Source organism: Anomalospiza imberbis, chromosome 7 (assembly GCF_031753505.1).
Source record: "Anomalospiza imberbis isolate Cuckoo-Finch-1a 21T00152 chromosome 7, ASM3175350v1, whole genome shotgun sequence".
NCBI lineage: Eukaryota > Metazoa > Chordata > Aves > Passeriformes > Viduidae > Anomalospiza > Anomalospiza imberbis.
The window spans coordinates 17,819,174-17,841,932 of record NC_089687.1 but is presented as its reverse complement, the minus strand read 5'-3'; the positions used below and the strand labels follow the sequence as shown (position 1 = coordinate 17,841,932).

The 22,759-nt window shown below is 36.0% G+C and overlaps 1 protein-coding gene across 11 annotated transcripts in view; it reads left to right on the top strand.

Annotated features, from left to right (window-relative positions):
• Window positions 1-22,759, top strand: part of FIGN (fidgetin, microtubule severing factor) — a 104,543-nt gene that overhangs the window by 8,869 nt on the left and 72,915 nt on the right. For 4 of the 11 annotated variants that reach the window (XM_068195693.1, XM_068195690.1, XM_068195696.1 and 1 more), the window contains one exon: window positions 1,437-1,592. The exons of the other annotated variants lie outside the window; for them this stretch is intronic. The gene's annotated coding sequence lies outside the window, so the exon portion shown is untranslated. The remainder of the gene's footprint in view (window positions 1-1,436; window positions 1,593-22,759) is intronic. 11 annotated transcript variants of the gene reach the window in all.

The following is a 22,759-nucleotide window of genomic DNA, read 5'->3' as shown; positions in this document are numbered from 1 at the left end:
GATCCTATTTTCAGTCCCTTGTTGTTGGCATTTGTGGACCACATGACTAGATACAGTATTGCAGAAATATACTCTTAGTATGTGGATACAATTCTGTTTCCCCTTGCAGCTCTAAAATAACAGTGCAATGTGGCCATATGAAAACTCAGTTTGGAAAATGTTTTTATTAATTTGTTTTGCATTCTATGAAATTGTTTTATTTAATATACATATGGAGTTTGCTGGAGATCTTTAAGCTTAATAGATGAGTCATCTGCATTATTAAAGTAGAGAAATTAAAATTAAAATAGTCTGTGTTGTTTTTTATAAAAATATAGACTTAAAGTCACCTGTGATAATTTGTGAACTGGTTATCTCCAGTCAGAAAACTGTTGGGTTTAAGCATAATCAAATTTAAACCATCAACATTCAGTTATTTTTAATATGGAAGAAAATAAATTTATTAGCTCTTCAACTAAATGAACACTTGATTTACAAAATTAAGTGGTTTTGTGTTTACTGATGTTAGGTCTTTATATCATAAGGCTTTATATTAACTTCATAACTATAGTGGTACTGTATTGAGCATACAATAAATAAGCAGATATTTAATTTAAAAAAATAATAATTTTTCATATGTTCATAGAATTTCTGATAATTTTTTTTATTTCTTGCTCTTTCCCTTCAATAAAAGCAGTAATAAGTATATTTTGGAAATTGTTCATGCTGCAATTAACCTTTCTTAATCATCGATTTTCATTTTGTGCTTTGACTTTCATTCATTGTATATCTTACTCCTGTCCTGCATAGGCATTCTTTGTACTACAACACTGATTTATTTTTCCACTTTCAGTTTAAAAAAATTTAGTGGTAACATGAACCATGATGGGTAACCGTGGTCATCCCATCAAGCAGTGTTATTCAGATTAATGTCAGTAAACCCTACGTATGAGGCACTTGTCATTATTTGGCCCCTAGCATTTGTCAGTGTGGCAGTCATATCAAAGGCACACCTTAATATGCAGAGAACATATTTGTTGAAACACATGGTTCAGTAAATATCAGAAGTCTTTGTTTTTTAAAGTTAGATATAGGTAAAATATATCTCACTATGAGCTGTAGGTAAAAGAAATCTCACCGTGTGCGTATAGAGACTGTGAATAAACAGTGCCTTAATGCGTGACATTTTTAAAGTTTTCACTACTTAGAAATATTCAGTTATAATTCAGTTATAATATGTTATCCACACGGTACAGAATAACAAATTGACACTTGTATTTATTTGGAGTAATAATTTTCAGCAATAATTAAGGAAAGATGTTTTGTTATTGAGTAATTAGCAAACACCACCCCACCCCCACTTCCCTAGGATGTCATCTGCTTAGAAATTGTAGAATTCACTACTTTCATTCATGACAGGCAAGTCCTTTTTGGACTAAAATTCCTTCCTTTTTCAGAGCATTACAACAGCTGCAGTTTGAGCTTGAAGGGTCTGAGTGGCTGAGATAACATCACAAATAGTATTGCATCTCAGAAAGTGTAATTCCACTTTTGGGTGCTTGGTTATCAGAAGCACTGAGTCCCTGGAATTTCTATTGACTTTGGATATGCAGGTGTGCAACAAATTTTAGGAGCTAGGTGTTAAAAGGAATTTCCCCAGAAATTGGTAGGCATTAGCTTTATTTGTACTTCTTAAATGTTCCAGTCTCCCTCTTGAGGAATTAATGCTGTATGATAGAGGAAACAGAGCTTTTGCTTTTTCTTGGTGGTTGTAAAAACATTTTAAATTCATCAGGACAAAAATACATGCATTAATAAAGGTATAAGGGATGATTCATTTGTGATTTTGCTCAGAGGAAACTTTAAACTATTTGTTACTGTGTAGATATTCCAAGTAACAAAATACAGAATAGATGATGCTATTCTAATTGCAAAATCTTCCTTAACTATCTTCTCCCTCCTCCTGATCCTTCTCCTTTCCCCCTCCCCCTCACAGCTTTTTTAAACAATTATGGGCATTGTGCTCCTTAATGCTGCATAGTTACTGTAAAGATAGATGTCCTCAAATAATGAGTTTCTAATAATAATCAGAGGCACTTAGATTAAACTGGTTTTGTATAGAAACCTTACAGTATGAAAAAGTACACCTAAAATCCTGAGATATATTTACAGGAGCTAAGCCTGTTTACAGAAAACTAACCCAATTTTGTATCTGTACCTATGTGCAGGGTGGGGGCAGTGGAGGTGTATTGACTGTGTGTGCCTACGTTTTTGTCCACCCGCTTTAAAGACTTCAGAAGATTTTTGGTTTTTAGTACGGATTTCTATTTTGCTTTCTGATAACAGAATATGTTTTAAAATCACAACATACTAATTAGCTTCTCTGTTTACACTGGAAAGCTTGCATCCCTTCAAATGACTTTTACCCGCACTTTTCCAATCTGTTGCTTCCCCCACCTCCCATCCTCCTCCCCCACTCCCTGTGAGGTTTATTACAATAATATGTTGCTTTCTTCCTTGTTCAGAAGTTCTGAAGGCAAGTAAATGAAAGTGCTAAGTACAGTAACAGATAATTGTTACTTGAAAGAGTTGTTGCTACATTGGTTGGGAATAGCATCTTTCCTAACAGGCACTGACTCAGCAAAGCTGTACAATAAAAAGAGCAAAAAGGTTTAACTTATTGTTTAGAAATACATATGCCATTTAAATGGAAACAAACCCCCAAATCTCCCACATACCTTTTGGGGTTTGGAGAACAAAAGCTTACTTGTATGCTCCAAATTCCCCTGGGCCTTAATTTGCAATACTATTATTTAAGCCTGGCTGATACAAACCCATTGCAGAGAAATAGAATCTTTCCTTCCTGGCTTTTCAAAGTCATTCCATGCTCTCTTCTCTCTGCCTACCCACATCCCCCAGCACCCCCCTCTTCGTTCCCGGCTTCTTGGTCTTACTCTGCCACTGTGAAACTCTTTTGTATTTGAAATGTAGTAAACTGAAAAATTGTGAGCTTATAAAACACAGAAAACTGCCATTCTGCATGGTTTTACTGACATCACTAACAACACATATGTAATTCTATATTCTGACTAAGAGCAAGGCTATAATCACTTTAATATCTGTTGTGTCCTCTACCAGGTAACCTGTAGTAGTTTATTATAAAGATAAGCACCCCTGATATAATAAGTTATTTCTTCTCTAAGTCAGATCTTATAGAAAATATTAAACATAAAGTGAGGAGAAACTTGTGCCTGCTTAACATGCTTCTGGGGTGCCGGGCTCTCTGGATCTCATCTCCTGGGTACAGTACTGGCATTGTCAGATACTCAGCTGGAAGCTATTCTGTAACAGAACTGGTTTTGGGTGTAATCCCTAACAGCTGAGAGTAAATACAGGCATCACTTTAGCTTGATGCAGCGTTGAGCACTACAGCTGTATTTATTTTGCTGCTAATAAAATGGCAGCCTACTTTGTCATTAAGAGGCTTGTCTTTTTGAAATAGCAATTGAGGGGTAATACTGAGTGTTTGAGTTATTGGAAGGAGCTAAGAAATAGATGAGCTGCGTTCCTGACTGTGGGTGGAAGGAAGGTGAGTAATACGTGTCTTGGCATGGCATCTGCCAAAAGCATTTTTTCTCTTCCCTCCTGCTACGCTCTTCTAATGTTGAAAGGTGTAAGGTATTCTAATAAGCAAAATGAAAAAGAAAAAAAAAGTGAAAGGGAAAAAAACTTCCAAGCAAGTCATTATAGCACATCTCAATGACCGTGCCTCACACTTAATTTAATTAGAAGACAACTGCACTGGAAAACTGGTCATTTTAGTCATAGTTAACAACTGGTTCTCTCCTACCCCCACTCAGAACTCATTATATGCCACATTGTATGATGTAATTTCTACAAGAAAATTAAGTATAAGTAGGTATTGTGTAGTTACAGTAATGAAGTTTTCATGAAGGATATTAACTTATCATTTAACTATGCTTTTAGAGGAGAAAATAAATATTTTTCTTCTGGTGTTTTTTACTATATCAAACAGAAAAAAAAACCCTGGTATCAAATTGGGATGTTTTCTAAATTTTTAAACAAAAAACTGACTGCATAGCTATTAAAGTGTTCATTATGTGGTAAGAAGGCACGAAAGGAAGTGGAACCTTGTATATATATAAGTATTTCTTGTAGGATAACTATTTTCAGAAGGGATTGCTGTTATGTTGTAAAATCATTTACTAGTGTATGGTTTCTGAAATGGTGTGGGTAGTTCAATGCTGGATTTCAGGCAAGAACGTTTCCTAGTTAGCTGTAATAAGACTTACTTGCTGTCAGTAGTAAGATAATAAGGATAAAAAATAATGTATGATTTAAGGAAAAAGTCTATCCATTTGCATTTGTCCACCAAATTCCACTTGGTGATATCTTTGTTGGGCTGAGCTATTAAGAGCTCTGTGGACTGTGTTTCAACTAGTGTATGATTGACTAGGTATATTAGGACTTTTTACTTACTGCCAATACAAAATTTGACTCTCGTTTTACCCTGAGATGTTTTTGCCTTTAAAAAAATCCACACTTCATGAGTACTCTGGTGATTAAAAAAATTCATTGTTGTTATTTGGGGGTATGTCTCTATGTTATAGTAAGAGTAACTTACTGAATTGATGTTGAATAGATTTTGTTTTCTTATGTTGATTCCAAAGTTCAACTATGGGAATGCTGTATCATCTCAAAATTTTAAATCAACATTTTATACACTGTGCCAAAGCACTCATGAGCTCGTTAAGCAAAGACTTTTTCAATTATATATTGTGTTTATGCATGTATTTATACTTGACAGAAATCCTTTAGAGGTTTGGTTTGCTGTATTAATGCTTAAAGTGTATTAGAGCACATAAAATATGGCAGAGACAGCAGTAAAACCATGCAGAATAGAAGTTTTCTGTGTTTAAATTTTTCTATTTACTGCATTTCAAATACAGAAGTTTCACAGTGGCAGGGTAAGACCAAGAGGCTGTACTTACAGATCTAGTTCTGGTAGCTTCCACTGTATTTTAGTAGCTGCTGAACAGTTCCTTGGCTAGACATCCAGCCTCTAGAGGGCACAGCAGTAATCTCCTCTGCCAGACCCTCACCCACACAGTCATCTGCACAAAGTTCTAATGCTGGCACCTACAAAGAGAATTCCACTTATGTTGCATTAAAAAAAAACTCTGTATTCCTCATTTTCCTGGAGTTTTGCTACAGTAAGTGATTTCCTTTTTCCTTCTTTAATCTGGGAAATGTTTCTGTATTTGCCTTTCTTTTTTTTTTTTTTCCCCTGGTGGTGATCTTTATTAAAGTAGACTCAAATCCATTATATTGCTGACTTGCAGATATTTCTTCACCTGGTACAAACATTTCTTTAGGTATACACTACTCTTTGCTGTAGTAAAGACCACAGTGCAGAGCATTTGGGACTTCCACAAATAGGTACTAAAATTCCTTATGTACTAAAATCTGGATAATAAATAATCCAGGTGGGATTAAACCCAGTTAGTTCTGCTCCAGTTGCATAGATTCAATTGCTTAACCCTTTTCTATTGTGAGATGCCATATTACAGCTTTTTATTCTCCTATAGGTTAATGTTACTAATGTTGATATTTATGTGAAGTCATACTTGTTCTCCAGTTCACTGTGATTCTCTACTTTAGTATATCACTATTAGCAATCAGGTCTTCAATAATTCAAATTAATCTGGTGGTCTGCTTTGAATTTTCCTTAGATGTCCTCACGTAGAATAAAAAAAACAAGTATTCCTGGATTTGACACCAGGAATAAAGACATCCTCCAATCCATAGTTTAATTTTGTTCTAAGACTTTATGTTTAGAGAGAAACGCATATTGAAGAAAAATTTATTGCAGAGTGTCATTAACCACATAGACAACTTTTATCAGTAGTGGTATAAGCTGAGCAATTTCTGCTTGAAAAATGGCACAAATACAGCATTTTAGCTACAGATGTAATGATGAGCAGTAAAGCTTTACATCATTGTTGGGTTTCTAAGTTTCTGCGCAACATAAAAATGGAGGAAGATTGTGATCTTGTTTATTTTGTAGGTCACCTTGCTATATTCGGTTCCCATTTCCTAACCTTTTCTTCAAAAGTAATTAAAATAAAAGTTGTTTGGTTTATGAAGTAGTCTGCTTTATAGGTGGTACTAGACCAAATTTTATTGGGGAAGTTTGACAACATCCTGTGAAGAGTTTGGAAAATTTAGGTAGTATGTTGCAAATTTGAAGCAATCCCTTTTCCAAAATTTTTCATTGATTTAAAATGTCAAAGAGTTTTTGTTAGTCTGAGGATAATGACAGTTTATGGTGATGCAGGGGAAAAATTTCCAAGACAGAGTACAATCTGTGGAAGTGCTACGTCAAACTTTTATGTCTTCATCACCTGTGACCAACAGACAGTTAACTTACTGGAGAAATAACTGTGACATTGTTTTGTGATTCATCTAATCCACTTTTTCCCAGGGGGCTGAGACAGTCACTAGTGTGTCACTTCAGCCTTGGCACACACCCAGATTTGCAAACTTGGTTCTTCATTCCACGCTGTGGGGTGGAGCTCTGCAGTAAAACTCTCCAACATACTGAAACCTCAACGAAAAAAGAAGGTGTAACACTTGGAGGGTATCATGGTCAACTCCTTTACAAACCTGTTCTCTGCAGGGTTAGGTGTACTCTCAGAATAAGCTTCTGCTGTCATGGAAATAGGTTGAAAATATAGTTAGGGTATCTGTTCAGTCTTAAATAACCAAGTTTTTTAATGACATAGTTGTTTACCATCAGACACTGGTCCTGCTGTTCTGCCTGAGAGGGAGCATTCTTTTTTTGCTAACTGCTGATAGAGGATTGGTATCATCCAAGTATATCCCTTACTTTTGTCCTCCAAACCCAAATATCCTCAGCCTTTCTCTTCCACCCTGTCAAGTCCATGGCTTTTACAGCTTGTTCTGAAAGCCAAAACAAAATCAGGCTGTACTGAAGTTAGTGGGGGGAAGCAAGCAAGTCCTAGAGCCATAATTGTCCCCATAAGGGACACAGTGCCTGGGTGCCAGCAGGATGCCTGATGGAGAGGCTCTGCCCATATCACCTGTGGCATTGTGTTGGCAGGCAGAGCTAACTGAGTCTTGGATGGTTCAAAATAGCAGGAACAAATGAATATGATGTGAATGTATTGATACAGTTTATAGGATTTAAAACAAAAAAAGAAAATTTTATTGGGAAAATAATTCAAAGTCAATTTTCATGGGGAATATTAAAGCACCAAGCAAGTCCAATGTAAAGTAAAAGACAGATCTCTGACTTCAGTTGCTGGAAGTGTATGTGTCATGTCTTTTGTCTGAATTTAGAAAAATGTGAATTTTGTCCTTGTGGTGGAACATTGTACCCCTTAAACATAGGACAAGGGAGAGAGCAGCAAAGGACTTTTTTTCCACTCCTGAACAAATGAAAGCATGAGCAAAGCCACCTTGATTTTAAAATTCAGGCTTCAAATCTCTCTTTAAATCATTTTTAATAGACGCTAAGTTATAAATCATCCGAGCAATTACATGAACACAGGAGTGGGGCCTAGCTTCAGCTTCAGCCCCAGATGTTTCTTGACTACAATAATGGCCCAGCCCAGATATTTACAGCTTAATTTCTCGTCATGTGCACTTGTCCATAAATGGTTCCTTTTCCATTTCCAGTTCAACAACTGAACAACTTATAGTAGAGTATGATTCAAATTTGAATGATGGCAAATTGTGGATAGAGACAATTTACCTTTGGAAACTTTCAAGTCCATTTCCAATATTTAAAATGTAAGGTAACTCTGGAACAGAGAATGATAGATTGGTCCTCTTTCAATTGTTGTGTTCTTCACTTTTTTTTTTTTCTCTATTATTGTATATAAAATCTGGTTTTATCCATTCCTGTTATAAATTTTTTTTTGTTTAGCTTTGCTGCAGTTCTGAGCAAAGACTTTTTTTCCCCTCCTTTTAATGCTATGCCATCTAGCATGACTTGCACTGCAAGCCGGTGCATCTAACCTCACTGCCGTCTCCATTCCTGTCCTGCTTACTGCTCCTGCCAAACAGCCCAATGCTTGAAACTAAACAAATTGAAAATAATGATTGGTAACCATCTGCTGTGCTGAAATTCCACGTACAGCAGTTAACTCCACTTTACAAAACAACTTCAATCTAGTGAATTACAGTGCAGTTCTTGGTGGCAGCAGATAGCAACAAGCGGTTTGGAGTTCCTCTAGACAAAGCAGTTAACGTAGGGAGCATTATGCAGAGTCATTTGGTGGTGTTGGGATGGTGGGGGGTACTTGTGCCATCAGACAGTTCAGTGTAATGCATTTGAAACTAGAGGGAATCTGACCACAGCCTAATTGTTTCATCGGATTAAAAAAAGAGGCTGGTACATAAAACTGGGCTGACAGGCAATCTTGCAAATCTCTACCCTTCAGTTTGGTTTTCTGTTTCTGCAGCTGAGTGCAATACTATGAGGAATGTGTTTGGCTTTCAGTTATTTCCATGTGACTTTTGGAGTGCCCAATGAAAACCTCAACGAAAAATTAGGTTGTATATCTGGTCAAGGTATATTGAAGAAAAATAATTAATTATAGGTTTTCTATTGGAGAAACTTTTATAGATACAGAAGTGTAAAAAGAAGCATTCTGAAAAGTGATGGACTGCCAATCAGAAGACATTCAAATAACTACAGACTATGTTGTAATATTAAAATAGGCACCATTATTATATGTGGTTTTAATTAAATTTCAATTATTTGAGTTTAGGTTGTGATTGTGTGTAAAGAAAGTTGCTTAAAATGGGCAGTATATTGAGTTCAAAGGACCCATACAGTTCATAAATTCTCTGGTGTCTACTGGATTTTTCATCAGGGAGACTTCCAATAAAAATGATCTATTTTAGAAATAATATTGTTTAGTAGGTTGAAATGTGGTGTAATAAAATTAGACCTTCAGTCTTCTAAAGTTACTACTTAGATGGCACCCTTGGGATGGTAAAATGGCTGTATAAGCAGATGAATCAGACAGTTTCACTGATGGATACATTTGTCAGTCTCCGTTACAGATATAATATATTCTTATATCTGTAATCCTGACACTGTTACATCCAAATGAAATCAACATGAGGTTGTCATCTTTAAGCAAATATGTTAAGTGTTGTCTTTTGTGCTTTGGATTTGAAAGAAAGGGGCCCAAGGGAGCCAGCATCATGCAAATGGAACAAATCCCATTTCTTCTGAGCTGTGCTGTTTCCCCCTTCATGGCAGCTGGCTGTGTTATCTTTGTGTGTTTCTCTGAGTGCTGACAATTCTTTCAGTGATCTAAGTTAGGGCACATTAGAAAGTGGAAGCAGCTGTCTGTCGTTATACTGAGAGACGTGTTTGCTCTACTGCAAAGATGAAGGACCATGAATCCTTGACACACTCTCTCCCCCCTCCCCCTTTACTTTCCAACATGATCAACATTCAGACGCACAGATTGTCTGCTTGGACAGTTTTTTGTTCTGACTGACAGCATCTGGCATAGACAAATTTAAAAATACATAGCATGCCATGCTTGGAATTGGAACATCCCTTCTTTATTAATCTTCTCATTTAAACCATTCATTTACATCTCAAGAAAGGTTACAGCTTGATGTAGTTGAAACATTTATTTTAAATGAATAACCTCCTAATGAAATACCTCGAATGAGCACCAAACAGTCAGTGTTTATTAAAAATTACACCTGATTAGTATGGCCTTGGTACTGTAGTGAAGATATAAGATTTCCCCATTGTCTCCATCCATAATAAAGAAAAAAAAGAAAAAATGTTTAGCATGTATAAGGGTAATATTTTTTTGTTTTTTAAACCACAGAGCTAAATGAGAGTAGTGTTTTCACTTGCAACCTCCCATCATTTTCAAGAGTACTGTGTTATAAAGCTGTTTATCTAATTAAGTATGATTTTTCTGGAATAATACATTTAAAGGAAATGCCTAAATAGAGCATTGTTTTGTTTTATTCTGCTAACACATTTATGATTTGAGAGACAAGATGCTTTATGATTTTATGTAATCTGAAATCCTATATATATATTTTTCTACTGGGAAATATTCACATATTTGTATACAGTACTTTACTAGTAAAACAGAACTGAAATGGTGGACCACCCACTAAAATGTTTATGCACGTGCACATATGCACACGTACATTCTGTGCACTCTCATCTTCATGATCCAGGTTAGCAATGCAGACATGCTTGTCTAGCATTTATGTAAAAATAATATGAAAATTGGCTATACCACTCAGAATATGGGCTTGAGTCCATGAAGGGAGGGAGAAAAACCTCTTCTTGTACTAAGCATTTTAGATGCTTTATTGGATTGCAGCTTTAACTATTTGCTGTACATTAAAAAAAAAAATCTTCCAGAAGGAGTTGTGGGGGGTGAGGGGGAAAACCAGTTTTGTAATAAAATAGAGGACTATTCAAGTGCTTGGCAGTAAATATGTAAAACAAGTATCCTGGCTTATTTGGAAAGGAAAGAGAAGCTGTAGCAGACAGGCTCAATTAACAATTGTAAGTCGGAGAGAACTTGTATTCCTTCGGTAAATGTAGGAGAGGTCATTTGCTTTAGGATAAAATCTGACAAATTTCAGATATAGACATAAAGGCTGGAATAAATATGACAAAAGATTTTCAGTTGCACATCAAGCATTTTGTATTTGCAATGGCCATTTACATTTTTTCCTCAGTGAATAGATTTCTTTTTTAGTAATGTTTTCCTGAATAATATGTTCCTAAATTAATTGACTGTGAAACAAGCATTTTGGGACAATAAGAATTTTAATACAAGCTTGAAATATAATTTTGCTTTTTAAAAAATTCTTTTAGTAATGCCTAATCTATTTTTCTTTTTCTGAAGGAAGCACTAAGATGATAAGTTTTCAGCACAGCTTTTATTATGCTAGTTATGTGTAGTCTGTGAAGTGAAATCAAATTTTATTTTTAATGAAATCACAGTTTTTCCCCCACAAACTGTTCCAGTTATGTGATAAATTTATATTTATTTATTTATTTAATGACTAGTTATAAAGGCTTGTACAGATATGCATCTGTAAGCAAACTGGGAATAGGTTAGAGAACACAATTCCCTGGTGTAAAAAGCAAGGTTTAGCAGTAATGCTTTTAATCTGGACTTGTAGAGGATTCGGGAGCATCCATAGATCTGCTTCAGTAATTACCATACCCCAAGTGGCACTGGAAGAGACATTTGCCTAAAAACTTGATGTCTTCATTACACTGTTTACATTTTAATTAGAAACATGAAAATTAGTGATTCATATGGACAACTATAGTTTAAGTGGGTTTGCTCACCATCCAATAAATCAGAGGGGGAAAAAAAGGAGGGGATGGGAGAAAAAAAGGCAACCCTACAACCTGCATCTGCAAGCAGAAAACCCTCTCAAACCTTACAGTTGTAATAAACAGTTTACTAGGAATCATTCATGGGAATAATGTGTTGATATTAGAAGCTGGTTAAAATGTGGTTTGTATTTTATCACAGAGGAAATTTTTATGTAAATTAGAGACTTATTTTAAAGGTAATGCTAATTGCACTCGGTGTTACGTGTATGTGATTGGGGTGTGTGTGGGATACACATATGCAGCTTCTGTGTGTACATAAATAGGTACATTGTAGCTATATTAAGGAGAAGAATTGGTGAAGGAATATTTTGGCAGTGATGAGCACTATGTATGGCTGCAGAGCAGCCAGTTTAGCCTGTTTCAGTATGTCTCCATAAATACGTGTAAACATTAGTATAGCTCCACACAGAGATGCACACATACAAAAACACGTGTGTGCATGCACAGAGGCAAGTGAGGAGATGTGGATAATTTGCCCCTGAATTTTGCATGTACCTGCCAGCGCCAGTGGCCTAAAACCATTCCATCCAGGAGTGATGGGGAGAAGCAGCGGTGCCTGTCAGTGTCCCTGCCTGAGTCAGCAGCATGTCCACTGCCTGTGCCGGGCGACAGTCACTCATCCAGCCCTGCCCTCCCCGGGGGCCGCCGGCCTCCTCCGCACCAAGGAGAATGACCCCTCTGTCTGGCACGCTCAAGATCCCGAATCGCACCGCATCGGTGTGCGAGTTCAAATCCCTACTCCTGAAGGCAGAGCTGGGATTCCAGCTAATGACTCAGAGATACAGAGGGTCAATGCACTGGTGATCTGGAGTACTGAGCCATTGCACCAGCTTAGTTGTACTTTTTTTTTCCCCCTCCTTCCATAACTTACTGTCTTACCCTCCACATTTCCACCCCCATTCCCTTACAATAAAAGTGGTGATATGCAGAATTGTGTTTCTTCTTTTAAGAATACTTAATGGCTCGTATTTCTCCAGATTTCAATTTGATCCACTTGATTAAAAAAAAAAAAGTTTTGTTTGGGGGAACATGGGATAATTTTTTCTACACTATTAACTTTGTGTTACATTAGTTCCATATAGGCTGTTTTGGACATTATGCGAATAATACGTGGATAGTCAATTTTTGAGCCAGCCTCAATAGCAATAAGTAAAAACTTGATGGTTTAATATTAATGTTCTTTTTCTTCAACCAAAAATAAGGAAGTTTCCTTCTTCATTGCTTTTTTATTGGATTTCTTTTTGTTGGAATCCTTAAGATTTGTAAGATAATATTTTCCTCTAGTTGTCATTGAATTCTGTTATTTTCTTTATATATATATGAATTTACATGTATATGTTTATATTTTTTCCTGTTTATTTTTTTCCTACCTTAGCTTTTTAGACATGACATGATATACCTCAGAATAAGCACTTTACAGAGATGTTTTGCATTTACCAGTATGAATCACATTTTTGTTCCTTCATGGTTCAAGTGATGTTTTTGAGCCACAGAGTAAGGAAACCCAGGTATGCCTTGTGGCTATTTTAATGCTTTATGTAAGCGTTTCACATGCCAAAAATACACAATAGTGTCTCTTTTTTTTGGCATTTGTTTTACTGTTAAAATAATGTTTCAGTTTATGTCAAACAGTTTCATTTTATGTAAAGATTTGTTTTCCTTTTTCTTAATTTTTTTTTCAAATGATTTTAGCATTGTCTCTAGTTTGTGCTAATTTGGAAGCACTGCAATGAAGTAACTTGGGTGCACACTTTGTAGTGCGATTGACTTAGTGACAGTGCTATGTCTTCATTTGTTCTGGTTTTTATTTTCTTTTTTTTTTTTTCTTTTTAAGTACATCTCTTTGGGTCTAGGCATGTTATAAATGTGACTGAACAGAACTGTTAACATCTGCAGAGACAGAAACATGCTGCCTGCTTGTACGTACTGCAGAATTCTAATAGTTTTGTGCTATCTGTTAAATTCAGCGTGCATTTTGCATTGTGGCACGGAACAGTTGTGCTGTGAGGGAAGCTGGCTGTCTGCCAGCCATCGACTATGAAATCCTGGGTACCTGAGAGCTTATCAGTTCTTTTGATTTGTAAAAGAAAAAGTGATGAAAATGTTGGTAAACTGCCATGAAGGTTTAAGGCTGCTGGAATAAGGAGCCGTGTAATCAGATTGGAAAATGGAGCTTGAGATTCTCTGCATGTGAAGCAGTCGCCTGTGGACCTACTGAGATGCTGTGCAAGTGCCCGAGCTGACCACTTTGTTAGCAAATCAGCTTGTTTGCTGCAGCAGCAGGGTAGAATAGGCTCGCCCTTGTGATGGTATGTAACACAGGTAATATCTCTTGCTTTGCACAATGTAATCAGCTTGCAATTAGCTCACTCTACATTAACCTTCTTGATATTTTTCCCTTTTGTAAGACTGTGCACTTTAAACAATTAACTATAGAAAGTAATCCTTCAAGCAAATCAAAGCAATCCTTTAATTTTATCACCCTGCTGAAAAAGTATCAGGTGGTCAACTGGTCTTCATCAGCTGCTGGAAATTCTCAGGCTCACTGTAGCGTGGAGAGGTTCTTTAACCCATTCACATTTAGAAAAATGTCAAGATTTTATATTTCTCACATAATATAATGCTGCATCGTGAAACTGCAATTGGTATTGTTTTAATGAAAAGCCTTGGGAGAGCCCTTTCATATACAGACAGCTTTTATGCTTCTGTTTGTTTAGGTATTTCCATACACTACCTCTCAGAAAGCTTTGATGACACAGCCACTTGTACCGATAATTCCACTGCTTCACCTCCAGTGAACTTGATTCACTAAGGTTGAAGAGAACAAGGCTATCATTGCTGATCTTCTGCGCTGCTTTTTAATACTCTGAAATAAAAGCCAGATAATGGTAAAATTTGTGTGGTAGGCAAACTTCCTTGGTAGGAGAATGAAAGTTTTAATGCCATTTTTGGAAAATTGAAGTCTCTAGCTAAGAAAAATAAAACTTATATTAAGAGAGCAGAACATTACATGCCTTGTTGCTATTTGAATGGCTTACCCAGCCAAAAGTTCCTTTGTCTCTTTGATAGTTTTGGGTTTCATTACAGCTAGAATTTAATTTACCAGAGTCATCCTGTAAAATATGTGATTATTGATACCCTTGTATTATTGTATAATAGCAATATGTCTGGTATTTCATGTAAAAGTCTGCTTCTATTTCAATAATTGTTTGACATGCCTTGCTTATTTCTAAACTTAAGATACTCAACAGTTATTCTTGTATGAATAGGAGCAGTGAAATTACTGACAAACATGTTACAAATAATAGTGCTGTAAATGAGCCTTATTAACACTACATTCATTATATGAAAATAAATATTGTTGGAAATTTAAGGCTGTAATAAATAATGATATGAAACTTCTGTCCAGATATTTTGTTTAGAATATGTTGGAAATGGTCAGCAGCTGCTTTGCCACCCTCTACAAAAAGTCATTTAATTGAATTCCAGTAGATCAGAGCAATAAACAGAATTTATAATATGTGATCTGCTTTTACCAATGATATCTGTGAAAGCAGTATTGACTGGCTGTGTTAGAGTTATCTTTTATCTCTCTTTGTAGAATGTGAGCATGTTTTGAAAGTACAAAGCTAGATCCTACTAATCATATTGTATTTATCATATTTAATGTTGGCTTTGGCTCAATTCTAATATGTATAAAAATTCTGGAATTTATGTGCACATCTGTTTTTTGTGTGTCCCGTTTTAAAAAAAATAACCTGCATACATCATATGCTGCAAAGATCTACTTTATATTCTTTTAGAGGACAAACTCCATTAGATATGCACTTACTGTACATTGGATTGTAAATCTTACAATTTAATGGTAATTCAGTGAGCAGTTATTGCTTCTGTGGCCTTTTTTCTTTCTTTTTTGTCCCATCTCACTTGTGAAATAGGGTTACCCTTTACAAGTGTCACATCCATAGATTCATCTTTTGTACTCTATAGTTGTTCCTAGTGCATCATTCTAAGTGAAAAGAAAAATAGGAAGCCAAAGCTACAGGAGGGGCACTGGGGGAGGGAGGTCTATACATAGAAATACAGCATATACCAGCAGAAAGACCAAGGCAGTTTAGCATCAATCTAACAGATTAAAATTTTCCTGTAAAGGTACATTTTCTTTAACCTCATTCTCATTCGTTTTCCCCTACCACTGTAGTTGGCGTTTGAATTCCCAGGAAGCAGAAATGGTGTCTTAATGATACGAGTCTTTTTGCCTCGCTTACACTGCTAATACTCTTATCCCTTTTCTGATATGAAATACTTTTTGCAGAAACAATATACACATTTGTAAAGAAATTATAAAAGGATTCTCCTTTTGAAGATAATGAGTTCTCTTCAGGAACTGCAGGTTACGTGAAACACAAATGAGCTCTAAGTGGAGGGATTTAAAGTCCTGCTACAGCATTTAATTTCTTGAGGAAAGGAGTTCAGTTCAAGGTTAGCCTGTTATTGTGGCACTGGCAACTACTTCTCTCATTCCTGTTCTTCTGCCAGCAGTACTGCACAAAAGGCAGTCATTTTTATTTAATACGTAGGGAGGTATTAATCACTGCAGTGTTTTGTCGCAAAAATTTGTCTTATCAAATTCATTGTTTCACCACTCATGACAATAATAGGTGTTTAATTACTCAATAAGAGCAGTTTATAGATTCCATTTTTCCTGTTTGCTGGACAAATGGTATTGATTTTGTACTTTGATGCAACATGAAAGTGTATTAAACACAATTAGAATTCTAAAGCTGGTAATGTGTATCAGTTATGGTAACTGAGCTCCTTGCTGAAGAAACTGCATCTTCCAAATTTTAACTATGTTTAAATACCCAGGAGGAAAAAAGATTTTTAAGGACATTCCTTTTATTGCATGAGCTCTTGATGTCTTTTTTTTCTTGTTTTTCACTAGCATTTATGCTTGCTACAATCTTTACATATTCAAGACAAATGGCTTATGTAATGTTTTTTCAGTTAATAGTCCCTTTATAGTGGTAAGAAGTTGTAAAGATTCCAACCTACTCAACAATTTTACCATTGTCTCATCCTACCTTCGTGCCATAATTATGAACAAGATACCTTTTGTGAAAAATAAAAATTATGTACCCCAAGCTTGAGTTTGGACAGTAAAAATTTATGAGGCTGGGAAGACAGAAGACTCTGGCTATTTTTCCTAGAACTCTCAGTTTTCTGGAGAAGGTGGCTATTAAGCCACATATGGGATGTTCTTTTATTTTCTTTATTTTTAGTAATGATTATTATTATTATACCGTTATTCATGACATGTTTTTTGATAAATCAATACCTACATAGGCTTGAATATTTTCTTTGGGTAGAATTTTAGTGGATTTACAGAACTTGCATTGCCAGAATGACTGTTTATTGCTTCCTTTGTGGTCAATACATTTTTAATTGAAATTATTTTCTACTACTGGTGCTTGTGTAACAATTTTCAGTTGGGAGTGCTTAATGTTTTCATATTTTGTTTGCTTTTGTTTCCAAAGAGTTAAAATTAAACAGCATGAATTGAAGATGAGCATACTCAAGTATCTATATCTGAATCAAGAAAAGAAAAATGATTCCTGTCAATGTGCATTCCATTTTACAAGCTTGCTTAAGTAACCAAATCTTATGATATTTGTTGTTCGTTGACTTCAAGCTTCTGCGTTTATTTCTAGGTTCTGCTTATAGCTTATATTTTACTTCGTTTAACTTAGGTTGAATATTTCTTAAAAATAGAGACAGAATTTGTGAAAAATGTACCATGACTGAAAAATATTTTTGAAGAAGGCATGTTATGGATAGTAATATCTGTGCTAATTTTTTTCTGCATCTAAATGCTTTCAAAGTACTGGTTAAGTAGAGAAAGCAAATGCATTTATTTGAAATACTCATTGAACTGCATATGAAGATGTGGTGTGTGCTTGTTGGAGAGCATGGTTAGTATCATGAAACATCCATTGTTTAATCACCAGTTTTTAAAGGAAGACATATTTGTCTTCCTTTCTTTGGGGATCTGTTCATATTGCAGTTTCACAAAATGTGTATTAATGTACCTATATTCATGATTGTGTTATAATTGTTTCATATCTTCTGCAGAATATTCTCTGAACTCTGAAAAGCTCCAATTCCTTATTTAAGCTTACTTAAGAGCTTCAGTGGGACTACTCATGCTTAAACTTAAGGACATGCTTAAGTGCTTTGCTGAGTCAAAACTTTATACTGGGTGGACCTTCTTGTTTCTCCTTTCAGGCTAATGATTTATTTTCTATGTGTTCTGAATAACTTGGATACCAATGGCTCATTCCATTGTTTCTGTTTTAGGCAGTGAGTTAGGTGTTCTTTGCTGTATGAAAATCAATACAAATTTCAGTTACACAAACAGCAGGTGAGACATAAAAATTAAAAGGATGTAGGATGCACATTTTAATCTGTGGTTATGTCTCAGCTATCCAGATGTTATGGAAAAATTGAATAAATCTAAGTGAGATTCTGAATAATTGAATATATTGTTCTTATTTATTTGGATTACTGTAGCACTTAGAGGTCTCAACCAAGATGGTGACCTTGTTGTGCTGGTATTGTAAAAACATGTAGTGAGAGACTGTTCTGCGTCAGAGGGGTTACATTCTAAATAGCTGAGACGCACAAAGGTTAATAGGGACACAAAGAGGCGCTGAAATGTGAAGAGACTTGCCCAAGGTCATATAGCAGGTCAGTAGCAGAGCCGTGAGTTAAGCCTACATCTCTGGACTCCTATGCACTAGATTGCTTCTCCAATGATTAAACTATCTGCCTTTAATAGCTATTGAGGGAGGTAATTGTCTTTGATTTAGCAGGGAATTTTGGACAGTGATATTTGTCTGCATTTGTTCTTGGTTTTTGCATGTCATAAAAATCTAGAGATATAATTCAGTAATATGACAAAGAACATTAAAAGCATGATTCTTATTTTGCTTCACTTATTGCAAATTTTGCAAGTACTTCTGGAGAGGTGGATGCTGTTTCATAGAGTGCTAGCTACAGCTGCTGATGTTTGTTACTGAGTTACATACCTATTTTTGCTTTATGTAAAATCAGATGTACGGCTAGCCACTTTGATTGGCTCTCAGGGAATAAAGTTTTAATTACTTTGGCCAAGCTGTCCTGAAGCCTGTATCCTCCTTATGACAGTTCACTTCAGAAGCTACACTGCTTCATTTCAGTAACTTTATTACCATTTGGCTCAGAGATTGCTATTTCTCCTTGGCCAGAGATTTCATCAGTTGCCCGGTTCACCTTTGTCCACACTATACTTGTGAAATGACCTGCTCCTTTAGTGCTTGTCAATAGTAAATTGCTGCATCCTTAGTGTCCAGGCTGAAGCACAGTAAAAAACACAACTCTTTATTAAATTAGTGGATTTTACACTAATTTTTTTTTATTAAACCTGAATGTGAAAAGTCTTAATTACCATTTAATACCAAGTAATTAAAGCACTGGCCAAAGTCACCTATGTATAGTGCATCAGTTTGAACTGCCACCTGATTAATAGGTTGGTGATATAAAAAGTTCAGCACAAAAGCATGCTCTACCAGGGTCACTGCTTTAACAGCTGTAGAAAGTGCAGTTTTTGCTTTAATTTGGGTCTAATAATTGGATCAAAATAATAATTTGTGAGGTGTTCGTGGTTGACTTCTCCAGTGTGACGTCAGGTGAATTATTTGAATTTGACATCAGTTAAATTGGTTTTGTAGGATATATTGATGAGCAAACTCGTTTGGCTCAGATCTTTCCTTAATTTCATTTACATTCTTCTAAATGAACAATCAAGTAGGATTTTTTTTCCAGACTTGTCTTCCAGATCAGAGTTAAGTTCAGGGAAGGTAGTAATGTGCATCAGTACTGTGTCTATATTTTCATCTGTTTGCATACAATCATTGATTTATTGTAGCTCAGGTGCTGTCTGCACTTTGGCTCGTGTTTGCCTGGGAGTGTGTGTTTGGGAGTGTGTCCACAGAGTAATACCAAATAGCTGGCTTAATAGCTGTATTTTTATATCCCTGTACATACATCTATAGCTATATATATACCTCCCAGTATTGTATTCTGTTATAAAAGCTTTTCCTGTGCCATGCTTAGCCCCAGAGGCTCTGGTCTGCAAGATCATTCGAAAATTGTGCTGTGTTCACATTTAGCATGATGGTGTTTTGTTTTGTTTTTTAAACTCTTAACAGTTTATTGATGGGGCCTGAACAAACTGCTGCACCTTCAGAGGACTCAATTAGCTTTTGCCAGGCTCAGTGTGTGTGCAGCAGGCAGCCCATGCATTAGCAATTGCAGGATGGGAGCTATAATGATTTTCACCTACTGACGGCTCTGTGAGCATTAATTTTGACAACACTCTACAAAGTAGGTAAGCGTGGTTATCCCCACTTTATTACTGAGCCCACCAGAGGAAGGATTAAAGCCTCGATCACACTGATAAGTGTGCATGTGTTTAGCTCTAAAACAGTAGGCAGACCTATGTGTTTAACTGGAAGAGCCTTTTTCAGCAAAGTTAAGGAAATGTGTTTTGAGCTAATTTTCTAAGTAAGCAGATTTCCATCTCAAAGCTATGTTTTGGGTCTGGGATGCTTGATTCTAGCTTGTTCATACTTCAGCACACCAGTTTCAAATAAACTTCCAATTCTTCTTTTTATTAAATACTACAATGATTACTTAAGATACAATAGCAAAATTCTTAGCTTTCATATTTCCAGTGAAGGTTGCTGACAGTCATATGTGGTTTTGCTGTGAATTCACTTCAGTTTTGAAGTTAGTGTGGATCAGATGTTTTATTTTGCTTTTTTGTTACTGTTTTTGAATGGAAATTTTGTATTGCAGTATGTTCTGTATAGTTGTAACTATATAACTATAACTACACAAGGTCCTTAGCTGAGTTCTCTTGCCCTTTTTTTTTTTAATTTTTGTTTGGTTTTTTTTTGTTGTTTTGTTTTTTGTTTTTTTTTTTTTTTTGGTTTGTTTTTTTTTTGGTGACCATCTTTGGAAACCATGGCTATGGCAGCTCACCCAGCCACGAAAGGGGCCAATGTACTCTTTCTCCTGCCTGGCTGGAGGTGAATCTCCCACTGCTCTAGGCAAGCCAAAATGTCCTTGAGGCAGCTCATGGGCTCCCTCGCTGCTTCGTACACTCTTGGGTACAGACTGCAGGCTCTGGGGGCTACATTCAGTCTTTGCAGGGAGCTGGGATTGATTTCATTCCATCCTCTGTCCTGAGCTGCAGGAATTGGGTTGTGTCCAGCTCTACAAATGGAGCACTGCATGGGCAGCTCAGGACCATATTGCACATGGTGCCGTATGGGGCTGGCACAGTTGCTGTTGAGCTCCTGTTCCTTTCTCTCCAGATGCTCATAAAGCTCTCCTTTAATTTGTCAGTTGTGGAGAGCACATTTTAAATAATAAACAGGAAATTCAACTTCTTTTCTGTCTTTTTTATTTTTTGGAGTTTGCTCATGATCTGTTGCTGTTAAGGATAAATGCCCCTGCTATATGGGAACAAAACCACTGATGTATGTTCACGGGCTCTGAGACAGCATTTAGAGCAGTTACAGGTTGTTTTGTTAATCATATGTCTTTCAGTTTTACTCTTGAAACAGGACCAGCACAGAAATAAATTGAAACTTCAACATTCACAGTATTTCTGTTTCTGATGAATAGACACAGCAAGCCTAGCTATTTCTTAATATTCCTACTATGATGAAATAAGTTTACCTGAATGATTCTGGAGAGATGAACAATTTTGGCATACTGAGAAAGGAAAAGGGAACTATGCGATGCTAAGTGATTCACTGATTAAACTATAGAAATTATGCCTCAAGTGGTGCTGTAGTTGGACTTTCCTATAAAACTGTGTTCTTTTCATAATATAGCTGATACACACAGAGCAATATAAAAATGTCAGTCATTCAAATTCAGGCATTTGTACACACATTTCCAAAAGCCTTGCCCTATTTTTCAGGTGCTAAAATAGCGGCTGAGGAAAGTTGCTGGAAGAGTATTGTGATCTAGCAGACAGTGACTCTTGTGGTAGTCAGATGAGATTACAAGGTAATCTTGTAAAATTTTGAGATGGTACTGGGGAAAAACAGAAAGGATTTATTAGTGTATTTGAAATTGTTTTCTGTTCAGACAGTAGAAGATTGATGACATAACAGCAGCTTTCTTTTTTTACACTGAATCTAGACCTCTCAAACATGTTCATATTCTCTGGTAGAATCTGTTGGAAATCTGTCCACAAAACACCAGATCATTACAGCTGAAAAACTTAGACTGGAAAAATGAGTGTCATGATAAGAAGAACCCATTGTTTTCCAAGTCTCTTGTTCCAAGACTTAGTTTGACAAGTTCAAAACAGCCCTCCTGTGAATACATGACAAGAATCTGAAAAACTTGAGCTTAAGTCCTCGGTCTTTAACTATGCTGGTTTTTTACTCTCAGGTATTCTAAAAACTAGCCATTGGTTAAAATTGTTCATGGTGAGCACTTTGGTAGGAATATATGTGTGAAAATGCTCTAAGAGTCCCCCAGCTGCATGCAAACAGAACAAAATGAGCAGCAGAAGTGTGGAGTTTGGTTTTATATATGCTGGAAAACTCTCCCATGGCCAGACCAGCTACATGACATTTCAGCCTGCTCTGAGAAGGTGAAGGTTAGTAATTGGGAGAGAAAAAAAAAGATAATTATGATAAAGGTTGACATCCAATCTAAATAAATATTTGAAAGCTCTTTAGCAATTGCATCCTGTCATATTTTTCAATGTACAAAACTATTCCATGCCAAGTAAGGTGCTGAATGCTGATGTATTTCATTGAGTGACGTGAGTCCATCTCACTTCTGGTACCTGCTTGACACAATATAATAAAAGAAGAAGAAAGAGTTGGCTGAACAAAACATGGAATTGTTTGGTTCTATTAAGAAATGTCACCATTTATCTAAGTAAAACTATTAAGCCATAACCTGCATCTTTTCTTTCACCTTGGTGTATGTCAAGGGTAAAAGTTCAAACAATCCTTTTCATGTATATAATCATGGAGTGCAGTTAATTACAATCTTTTTAAAAGAGTCTATTAAGAAAACATAGCAGTTGAACAACCACTAAAGTAGAAAATCCAATGCATTAAGAATTACAGGCTTGCCATATAAACTTTAAATAGCATTTACCAACACTTAGAAGAACATTAAGAGTAACTTATGTGTTGTGGCAGTATTCACAGAAATGAAAATTGGAGGAAAAAAGTAATGTACTTT